At 39.9% G+C, this 9,834-nt stretch overlaps 1 pseudogene; it reads right to left on the reverse strand.

Moving 5' to 3' along the window:
• Nucleotides 1-1,020: 1,020 nt before the first annotated feature.
• On the reverse strand, nt 1,021-8,618 carry LOC106800861 (uncharacterized; annotated as a pseudogene).
• Between the last annotated feature and the right edge of the window lie 1,216 nt (nt 8,619-9,834).

The following is a 9,834-nucleotide window of genomic DNA, read 5'->3' on the forward strand; positions in this document are numbered from 1 at the left end:
TATATATTCTTTCACCACTGACGTCTCCCATACCTTAGGGTCTGCTGGATTATGGCCCAAGCAACAGAGCTTCTTATACTTCAGGCTGTAACCACTGCAGAGCCCTTTCCTCCTCTAGACTTCATTTGAGGCTAATAGAATTCCACGCTACCCAGTTTATGGGGTGGAGCAATATTTCTAGATGTGGAATGTGTTGCCTCCAGAATCCAAAGGATCCTACCAGATTCTGTGCTTCCTTCTATGTGATAAGAGGCATAAGATATAGCAATTTGTCTTTTACTTTGCCTGAGATATTCTGGCATGCCCCTGACCTTTGGACCCCTAAATACTTCACTGAAGTAGCTGATCACTGAGTTTTCACAGAGTTAATCTCCCACACGCTGGAGCTCATATGTCGTAACAAGATTTCTGCTGTCCTAGAAACTTTCTGCTCGTTGCATCCAGTTAGCATGATGTCATCAATGCAATAGGTCAATATGTTGTCCTGTGGGATATCCAGTCATTCCAGACTTCTTCAGATTGTATTATGATAGGGGCACGGAGACTTTGACTAGACCTGCAGTAAAACTAAAAATAAATATTGTTTTATATCCCACATGAATGTAAACTGTTTCTGATTGGAATAGAAAAGAGCATAGTTACAGAATCAGTGGCCGTGTACCGTGTACCTGAGACCTTATGAACCTGCTCCACATTCAGCACAACTGGAACCAGTAACGCTACTTAAATAACGCTGCATTAGTGTACAGTCATTATTTAAGCTTCTGCAGAGCAAGACTGGAATATTAAATAAATACATATGATAAGAACCACAAATCCTGCATCCTTTGGGGATTTAAAGTTATTATTCATAGCTATGTTTCTCACCTCTAGGATTCAGTATTATTTTTGACTTAGTATCTTGGTCACAGGGGCAGTTTGAGAGGTTTACACTTAGGCTTCTCTCTATGATCAGCCTTACCCCACAGCCAGGGACCTAATCTGAGAGCCAGTCTAATTATATCAATTCTAGTTATACCCTTAGGGAATGGGAGAAACGATAGCATATATCCTATGCTGATTCAGAGAATATATAGCCTTCTGGAGATCCTTACCTCAGCCCTACAAAGTATCGGCACCTAACTGGCACTGGAGTCTTCAAAAGGTCGTTCCACAATTCTGTCATGCCAGCTGCTTCAAGATGGATGGTAACGTGATAAGACTAGCAGATTCCATGAGCATAGGCCCATTGCTGCACTTTTTTTGCATGAAGTGAGTTTCTTGATCAGAAACAATGGTGTGTGGAATACCATGATGGTGAATAGGGCATTCTGTAAGTCCATGAGTGGTAGTTTTGGCAGAAGCATTGTGTGCAGGAAATGCAAATCTGTATCCAGGGTGTCTGTTCCAGTAAGAACAAAATGCCACCCCTTGCATGATAAAAGAGGTTCAACGTAGTCAACCTGCCACCAAGTAGCTGGCTGATGACCCTGGGGAATGATACCATACTGGGGACTCAGTATTGGTTTCTGCTGCTGGCAGATTGGGCACTCTAGCAGTGGCTATAGCCAGGTCAGCCACTGTGAGTAGAAATCCATGTTCCTGAGCCCACTCACAACCTCCATCCCTGCTGCCATGGACACTGTGCGCATGATCCCACAGGGTTATGACAAGGATGGCTGGGGAAGCAGGTTTACTGGTGTCCAGAGAACAGATCATCCTATCCACTTGGTTATTAAAACCCTCCTCTGCTGTTGTCACCCTTTGGTGAGCATTCACATGGGATACAAATATCTTCACATTTTTTGCCCATTTGGAGAAATCTATCCACATACCTCTTCCCTAAATTTCCTTGTCACCAATTTTTCAAGCTTATTCCTTCCGAGTTTCTAACCATCCAGCCAAAGCATTGGCCACAGCCCCACAAATTGGTGTATAATTATACATCTGGCCATTTCTCCTCGCAGGCAAAGTGAACAACCAGGTGCACTGCCCAAAGTTCTGACCAACAGGGAGGATTTCCCTCCACCAGTGTCCTTCAAGGATGTGCCAGAAAGGGGCTGTCGTGCTGCTGCTACCCACTTTCAGGTAGTGCCTGCATATTGTGCAGAACCATCTGTAAACCAGGCCTGAGTCTTCTCTTCTATTAACTGATCACAGGGAACTCCCCGTGGGGCCATGCATGTAGGCTGGAAAAGAGAAAGCTGCACTGCAAGAGTAGAGAACATGGGTATTTGGGCCACTTCTTCATGTAACTTACTTGTGCCTTCAGGGTCTGCTCATGTCCAATCACATATATACCACTTCCATTGGATGATGGAGTGCTGCTGTAGACACTCAACTTGGTGGGTCAGATAACACCCAGCTCACAATGGCAGCTCAAGTCACATGGTTACTTGGTGACCCATGGTTCTAAGGCTCAGTAGTAGGCTAAGAGCTGTTTCTCAAAAGGAGAGTAGTCATCTGCAGAGATTGGCAGGGCTTTGCTCCAAAATCCAAAGGGCTTGCAATGCAGTTTACCTATAGGGGTTCTGCCAAAGACTCTAAACAAAATCCCTAGCTGCCAATAACACTTCAAGCACCATTGGATCTGCTGGATCATAAGGCCCAAGTGGCAGAGCAGCTTGCACTGGACCTGTTGTAGTGTCTACTCCTGTTCTGGGTCCCAATCAAAACTATCAGCTTTTAGAGTCACTCTGTAAAAGGACCAAAGTAACACACTTAATGGAGGAAGCCTTTTTTTTTTTTGGTCATAGGAGGTTCCAGATGCAAAAATTTATCCTTCACTTTAGAAGGAATATCTTAACATGCCTCACATCACTGGACCCCTAGAAATTTCACTGAGGTAGAAGGCCCCTGAATTTCTGTTGAGTTTATTTCTCACCCTTCAGCATGAAAATGTTTTACAAATAAATCTAGAGTAGTCACTACTTCTTACTCACCAGGTCCAATCAGCACAATGTCATCAATGTAATGGGCCAGTGTGATATCTTCCGGAAGGGAAAGATAACCAAGATTCCTGAGAATTGAAGTATGACATAGAGTTGAAGAGTTGATATACCCATGATGCAGAAGAGTGAAATTGTATTGCTGGCCTTGCCAGCTGAAAGCAAACCGTTTCTGGTGTACCTTATTAACAGAGATGGAGAAAAAGGAATTTGCCAGAACAATAGCTGTAAACCAGCTACTAGGGGATGTGTTAACTTGCTCAAGCAATGAAACCACATCTGATACACCAACTGCAATTGGAGTCACCACCTGGTTAAGCCTACTACCATCCACTGTCATTCTCCAAGATCCATCCATCTTCTTCAAAGGCCAAATAGGCAAACTGGATGGGGATATAGTTGGTATTGCCATCCCTGCATTCTTCAAATCCTTGATGGTGGCACTAATCTCTGCAATTGTTCCAGGAATGCAGTATTGCTTTTGGTTTACTATTTTACCAGGTAGAAGTATTTCTAGTGGTTTCCACTTGGCCTTTCCCACCATAATAGCCCTCATTCCATAGGTCAGAGAACAAATGTGGGGAATCTGCCAGCTGCTGAGTTTATCTATTTCAATTATACATTCTGGAACTGGGGAAATAACCACAGGGTGGGCTCGGGGACCCACTGGACCCACTGTGAGATGGACTTGAGCTAAAACTCCATTGATCTCCTGACCTTCACGAGCCTCTACTCTCATGGCAGTCCATAGTGATGTTTTAGGTGTCCTGGAATTAGCATCAGTTCAGAGTCAGTGTCCAGTACTCCCTGAAAGATCTGATTATTTCCTTGTTCCCTAAGTATAGTTACTCTGCTAAAAAGTCCTAAGTCCCTTTGGGGAAGGTTAAAAGAAAGATTAACATTATAAATTTTGGTAGTGTACTGGGATTCTTCCTCAAGGGGTCCAACCTCCCCTTCACTCAAGGGGATCTGGGTCTGTAAACTGTAAACTCCAGTCTGGGAATTGATTGAGGGACAATGAGTCTCTGTTTTTGTGATTCAGGTACTCTTGGTACCAAAATTTGTGTTGGTCTGGTTTCTCCTGAGAAATAGGACCAATAAGATATGAGATTTATTATAAGGAATTGCCTTACGTAATTATGGAAGCCGAGAAGTTCTTTGATCTGCCATCTGCAAGCTGGGGACCCAGGAAAGCTGGTGGTATTGTTTGAAGGCCTGAGAGCTAGACAGCCAGTGGTATAGATTCCAATCTGAGTCTGAGAACCAGGACCTCCAAGGGCAGAAAAAGATTGATGTCCCAGCTCAAACAGTCAAGCAGAGTGCTAATTCAACCTTCTTCTGCCTTTTATTCTTTTCAGGCCTTCAACAGATTGTATGATACCCACCCACATTGGAGAGGGCCATCTGCTTTACTTAGTTGACCGATTCAAATGCTAAAGTCTTCCAGAAACACCCTCACAGACACACCCAGAAATAATGTTTAACCGGATATCTGGGCATCTTAACCCAGTCAAGTTGGCACATAAAATTGACCATCAGAATTATCATCTCCTCCAGATTCAAAGAGCTCCCCCACATCAGTATGTTTGCCTCATCCTCTGGGGACTTTTCTGGAATGTCAAATCTCATATTCTGAGAAATCAATGAATTCTGACATCCATTTTTATATTCAGGCCCCCTTGATGAAGCTATCCCAAAACCCCCATCAGTGATACTCTCCCGTCTCTTGCTTGGACATGCTACCAAATTCTTACATCCCATTCAGTGTATAACCTCTTTCAGGCTCATAATATCCCCAGTCATGTTACACTGAAATTTAGTCCTAGTTTTCAGCCCGACAGCTAAGAAAGGAGATTGGAACAGCCCTTGAGGTGACAGGGGGAGACACCAGTTTCTTGCTAGGCCTCTCCAGTGTCTTTCAACACAGCAGACATACAAACTCTTAGGGTAAGGTGGGCCTACTTCTGTAAGCGCAGAAGATTCATGGGGGTCTACAGACCAACATCCTCAGAGACATCCATTTAGATGGCCTATTCCAAGTTTTCAGGCCCCAAGTTTTTCATACTAGGCCACTGGCATTAATATTGGCTGGGCATGCAAACATCTCCTCAGCTTTGCGTATCTGTTATATTTTTACCCTGCTGCTCAGCCCTATCAACTCTTCTCCTGCAAGAGATAAAGTCTTCTTTGTAAGCTACCAAAGAGAACATCTTACTCTCACACATTGCTATTAACTGCCTGCTATGACCCTCAGTTGTCATTATCCCTCATCATGGTGTTAATACAACTTAGTAATCAGCTAACTCCACTATCTTTGCAGGCGTTGTTGATACCATTTTCTTTTAAATGCCCAAATAATCACACTTGCAAAAACATTCCTGTCTGCATGAACATTTTCCAAGTTACCACTAGTGAAATTGTTAGCATTTGAGATCCTACTTTAGGCAAGAAATGCTCCTGCCCCACCTCCCAACCAAGATGATGTTCTCTTAGCCTCTTGGGTGATGAGTGAGCCAGTCCCAAATCCCCATCTTAGTATCTGTTTTCTTAGTTCTACTTGTGTTATTCTGGGTCCTCCCAAAAGCAGATGTCAGGACAGGATTAGATGTGCAGGGTCTTTATTGGGGGAAATGCTAGTGAGGGAAAAGGAGGAGAGACACAGAGGAGGCTGTGAGAGGCATTGAGCACTAAGACAGGGCTGATGACTGTTGAGAGGAGAGGACAGAAGAAAGACTGAGTGGAAGACGTCAGACAGCACCACTGTTCTAAGAAAGTTTCCACAAGGCCAAGCCTTCAAGCCAAAGTCACCCATCAGAGGAGACCCAAGTCTCACGAAATTGGCCTGCCTTCGAGTGCCTTCTACACTCAGTCACTGGCTGGGAGCAGCCCTCAAGAGGCATGGCCTCAACAGAATGTGATGTGGTGAAGGATTTCAGAGTGAGCAGCTGGGACCATCAGTCCATTATGCAACCCCGGCAGGAGATCTGCCAGGTGTGTGCTCATGCCTGCTGCATATTTATACCACTACGTTGAGACATTGCTTTACAATGACACAGAAATGTTTCTTTTTCTATCACAGAAGAAAGTTTTCTGAAACTATATTGGTCTACTGACAGTCATAGGTTTAGTAAACACGGCGCAAGTGAATGACATCTATAGTGGCCAGCACTGATGAAGGAAAATATGGGAGACACGATGAGAGGAGGAAAAACCAAGGACTAAAAATTGGTTCCTGAGCTTAAAAAGACAGAAGCGGAAGAGCTGTGTATAAATGCAGTGCAGAATAATGTGATTGAACACGAAATTTTGCTAATAAGGTCACCGTCATTTCTAAGTGCAATTTTTCTCCCTTATTAATCAGGTCATGATATCCAAGATAAAAGACTAAAAGGACTCAAAATCATTACACATATTTAATAAAGTATCCTAATAAGCAGTTTAGTCAGTCTCTAATTTGAGTTACCTCTAGCTATCTAAATAACCAAAGTCATAACTCACTAGAAAGTTTATATTTTCCAAAATTTGCCCTACTCACTCTGAGAAAAATTTCAGCCTTTCAATACTATAATCAAAGAGTTTCTGTGTCAATTCATGTTGCAGAAAACATAAAGTTTGCATTAAAATTATTTCATTTGCAAACAGGAGACAGAGTGTGTCCTGCACAAAATCCTTTGTGAACTGTATGTCCTCCCAAACCCTGCCAAGACACTAACATCCTGCCCACATAGTATACTTTTTTTTGGAATGAATGCTGAAGAGCCAATGAGCCCATCTGGCATGTAGGGAAAAAAATAAAAATAAATAGATGTCTTAGTGATAGCTATAGAAGTAATAAGCACATATTTGGTTAGGAACTCAGGTATCTCTGAAAATATGTCAAAATTGACTTTCACAAATTAATACAAACCTCATTTCAATGATCTGAAAATCAATGGAAATTGCTTCATATGACAATACTATATTCTAATAGTGGTATTAAGAGGATGTGGTTTTGTTCCACGTCTGGGCACAACGTATATGCCATTCATTGTGTTAGGGCAATAACTTTATTCCCTCATAAGGCATTTAAATAATAAATGAAGTATACATGGTTCCTGTTATTTGTCTATTTCTAAAGTATGCCACAGAAGGCTCATGACCACAGAGAACCTAGGAATGGATTTAAATACAGGTCATTAGTGTCACATGGAAAATGGGACATGAGTCCTGTATATTAAATGTCCATATGATGTTCTGATGGCATGCACACAAACACTTGGTGGTCATTTGAGCTCACTATCTTATATTTCAGGGCCACTACCAGGAAGGTCACTTTTCTCTACTGCAATTGATAAGTATGAAATGTACTGTAAATTTAATACATGTTTACATTTACCATTGTAGAAGGAAATGAAATGGGTTACATTATGGTAATGTGAGGGGTCTGCAACTTTATAATTAAAGCAAACGTTCAATTTTTCTAGTCCCATATACACTGCTACGCTAATAGCAGACTTGATAGTGGTTCCTTAGCAAAGGGTGAATAGTTTCTGTGCCTTAAGTTGTTCTATAACTATAACAGGGAAAATATTCAAAGGTAGAGTAAAAGTTCATTCATAGGATTAAAAAATATCACTATAAGATTTTTTGTGGATTAAATTAGACGTTTAGGTATATCAATCAAAATATAAATAGATAAATATTAATATGAATATAGATATATTTCCGTGAAGTTTTGGTTTTAAAAATTGCATTTTTACAGTAAAACTCCCCCTGGACTGAAACTTGGCTGATGGGATTTCAGTCCAGATAGGAAATGCATTTTTAAGTTATATATAAAAAATAAAACATTCATTAGAAACTAAGAGTTGAAAATGAAAGATGTTTGTAATTTTTGGCTGATTTCTTCTAATTCCTTTTGAGGGTGATTCAACATTTAACATCTTGGTTCTTAATTCAGAATGTGATTTCTCTGTAGGCAAATTTGAATGGAGTGTAGGGACAATTACTCAGGTAATGAAGATAAATAAACTTGTTCTAAATGAAAGTGGTTTTATTGGTTCAGATTAACCAGAGTGGATACATAAATTAATTGAATTAGTTAGAAAATTGCTCAGCACTTCACTTTGCATGTGTGGATACAACCTGAATAATAACATAATAAGGATATTTAAATGGCATTCTACATGAATATGTACGCCTCCTTACAAAAAACTTACAAAAAAATTGCACAATAGTATTTTAATAAATGGGTGAGCCAAGGAAAATAAAATAGAATATACGTCTGTGATTTTAGTAAACCTTGTTAATTGCAAATGAGTTTTACCAAAGATTTCATTTTTCCTTAACCCAAAACATATACAAAATATAAAAAAATGAATATACCCAAGTAATGATTCAATGAATATTCTTTCATCATTACAGAAAAATGCAAGACTGAAAGGCTCCATCCAGGTAATAAATTTTTGTTTTAAATATAAATTTAGAATTGACTTTTTTGTAGCTCTGAAAGCATTTTCTCATATCAACATTTTAAAAGGAAGACTCACCTATTTTTCCTGGTCAACTCTATGTCCCCTCAGGCTGCAGACCCATTATTACCAACTCTTTATTTTATTTTATTTTGTCCTATTGAGGTCATATTGGCTTTTAACATTGTATAAATTTCAGGTGTACCGTATTATATTTCAAGTTCTCTATAGATTGCGTCATGTTCACCACCAATAGTCTCGTTTTCATTTATCACATATGTGCCCCTTAACCCTTTTTGCTCTCCTATCACTCCCTTTTCCTCTGGTAACTACTAATCTGTTCTCCTTATCTAGGTGTTTGTTTGTTTATCTTCCACATATGAGTGAAATTATGCAGTGTCTTATTTTGCTTATCATCACACCCTCAAGGTCCATCCATGTTGTTGCAAATGGGATGATTTTGTCTTTTTTATGGCTGAGTAGTGTTCCATTATATATATATATACACACACGCACCCCACATCTTTTTTATCCATTCATTCATAGAAGGGCACTTTGGTTGCTTCCATGTCTTGGCTATTGTGAATAGCGCTGCAATGAACATAGGGGTGCATAAATCTTTTTGAATGGTTGATTTCATGTGCTTTGGATAAAGACTCAGTAATGGAATAGCTAGATCAAATGGTATTTCTATTTTTAGATTTTGAGAAGTCTCCATACTGTTTTCCATAGTGGCTGCACCAGCTTGCACTCCCACCAGCAGTGTATGAGGGTTCCCTTTTCTCCACATCCTCTCCCACACTTGTCATTTCTTGTCTTGTTAATTATAGCCATTCTTACAGGTGTAAGGTGATATCCCATTGCAGTTTTGATTTCCATTTCCTTAATAATTAGCAATGTTGAACATCTTTTCATGTGCTTGTTGGCCATCTGTATACCTTCTTTGGAAAAATATCTGTTCATATCTCCTACCCATTTTTTGATTGGGTTGTTCATCTTTTGTTCTTGAGTTGTATGTGTTCTTTATATATTTTGGAAATTAACCCCTTGTCAGATATGTGATTTGCAAATATTTTCTCCCAGTTTGTGGGTTGTCTATTCATTTTGCTGGTGATGTCCTTTGCTTTGCAGAAGCTTTTTAATTTGATGTAGTCCCATTTGTTTATTTTTTCATTTGTTTCCCTTACCTAAGCAGACATGGTATTCAAAAATATACTGTTAAGACTGATGTCAAAGAATGTACTGCCTATATATTCTTCTAAGAGTTTTATGGTTTCAGGTCTTACATTCAGATCTTTAATACATTTTGAGTTGATTTTTGTGTGTGGTGTAAGATAATGATCTACTTTCATTCTTTTGCATGTGGTTGTCTAGTTTTCCCAACACCATTTATTGAAGAGACTTTCCTTTCTCCATTTTATGTTCTTGGCTCCTTTGTCAAAGATTAGCTGTCCATA

This window comes from Ceratotherium simum, chromosome 13 (assembly GCF_057802395.1).
Source record: "Ceratotherium simum simum isolate JZ-2026a chromosome 13, ASM5780239v1, whole genome shotgun sequence".
NCBI lineage: Eukaryota > Metazoa > Chordata > Mammalia > Perissodactyla > Rhinocerotidae > Ceratotherium > Ceratotherium simum.